The following is a 2,347-nucleotide window of genomic DNA, read 5'->3' as shown; positions in this document are numbered from 1 at the left end:
ACATAGGGGAGCACACTTACCACAAAGTTCAGGACAGGGGCGAAGGAAGTTTGGTACCCTTCGCGAATCAACTTGCTGTAACCGCCTTGGGCAAGTTCATCGTACTCAGTGGGTTCTTCCAATATGTCCTCCTCGTAAGCCGGCGAACAAATCTCGACACGAGTACTCTCCTGAAACCATCTCAGGTAGTTGCTGAACGCAAGAGCACAATGCTGACGGTACTGGGTTCGTTGTATGCTCGAAGTTGCCTGCACACTTTGCTCGAACATAAGGACGTAGCTCTTATGATGCTTCTGCCAGTCCTTGATTTTTCGCTGCCTCCTCCTATCCAACCTGCTTTGAACAAAACACATCAGTAGCTCGCTCAACACTAAGAACAAAACTAATCACTAATTAATTTTTGTTACATGTGAAGCTGTGTGTCCGTGTCCACCCACTCCGGCGGGTGTGGCTGAAAGTAACCAAATTGACGCAGCACACGATGCGGGAGATGCCACTCAACCGCCCAATTGCATATTAGGGGACAACGCATTAGCCAAAGATGTCTTTCCTGCACGCATAGTGCATTCAGCTCGAACGTGTGTGCATCACCAAAGTTTGTCCCGACACCATATGACTCCCATTCAACCTACAACACAAGATGAATACCACAATTCATTTCACTCACAACATAGAAGCTGGAAGTCAACTCTGAAACCATCTTACCTGCTCGGGGGTAAGCGAATCCATCTCGTTGGTGTATTGCTTGTACAATAGGTTCACTTCGCTTGCCACCTCCGATACCAAGTCCCACTTGTAAGCCCACGTAGGTTGCCGTACAGGGTTGTCGTGGTCATCCCAGGTATTCCACTTTGAGCTTTTAGGGCGTCCAACAGGTAGGCGTTCCCAGCTCCATACTGAAAGTAGGAGCATACAACCACCAACTCCACCGTCCTTTGTCGTCCTGCGACAAGCATCGTCCAACTACAAGTAACAACAAACATGCATCAGTTTAGCAGAAAAAGATAACAGAGAGTACTTAATATTAACAATTTATTACCTGTCGATACAAGTAAGCCAGTGCGGCCGAGCCCCAGCTGAACTTGTTGTCCAAAACAATCAACGCCTTCAACCACATCCAAGGAGCATTCTTGCCTGTGCCGTCCGCAAAGATAGTCCTAGAGATGACGTACCACATGTAGACGCGAGCATACCTCTGGATGACCTCGTCATCTGCGTCCTCAGGACAATGAGCAAAGTTGGCAGCAATCCAAGTGAAAGTGGCACCGGCAGGGACTCTATCTTTCTTCCCTCCATCTTCCACCTCCGGCTCTTGCGGCGACATACCAATAAGAGCCTCCATTTGATGCCGCCATCCCTCAGAATCAGTGCTCATACATAGTGGCTTCCCCTCGATGGGAAGAGCGGTGATCATGGAAACATCTTGAAGAGTAACCGTCATCTCTCCGGTCCGGAGGTGAAAACTATGTGTCTCCGGCCTCCAACGATCAATGAGTGATGTGACTGCCGCAACGTTCAGATTTGGATTTGACCGACTCACAAGCTGCACGAATGGAAGGAGTCCCGTCATCTCGATGTACGGGGTGTACCGCTCATCGTAATGCATTACAGAGGATGCCCCATGAGACCGGATCTTCAGGGGCGTAAGCTCCTGCAAACATATAGGAGAAGAAGATATCAAGTGCTTATTACATTTTCAAAATATTACTAATCTACTAATCATTTTCTACTTACCATCTTCTTCTCCGACATGAAATAGGCCCGGTGTTCAGCGTCATAAACATCATTCAGAAGCCACACCATCCTACAAATCACAAAAAATTACTCATTTACTCATATTCAAATAAGACTCATATACTCATATGAACTACTACTAATACTAACTACTACCACTAACTACAAACCAAAACCTAATGCAATTCCTATACCTACTACTACTAACTACTACTACTACTAACTACTAACTAGTCATATACTCAACTAACTAGTCATATACTAACTAGTCAAATCCTAACTCATATCCTAACTAGTGAAAACCTAACTCATATCCTAACTAGTTAAAACCTAATGCAAATCCTAACTCATATACTAACTAGTCAAATCCTAACTCATATCCTAACTAGTCAAAACCTAATACAATTCCTATACCTACCTCTACTACTAACTACTACTACTACTAACTACTACTACTACTCACTATTCATATACTCAACCAAAACCAAAACCTAATGCAATTCCTATACCTACTACTACTACTAACTACTCCCTCCGTCCTAAAATAACTGTCGTAACTTTGTACTAGCTCTAGTATAAAATTGTACTAAGCTTAAGACACTTATTTTAGGAC

This window comes from Hordeum vulgare, chromosome 3H (assembly GCF_904849725.1).
Source record: "Hordeum vulgare subsp. vulgare chromosome 3H, MorexV3_pseudomolecules_assembly, whole genome shotgun sequence".
NCBI lineage: Eukaryota > Viridiplantae > Streptophyta > Magnoliopsida > Poales > Poaceae > Hordeum > Hordeum vulgare.
Note: the sequence above shows the minus strand (reverse complement) of the source record.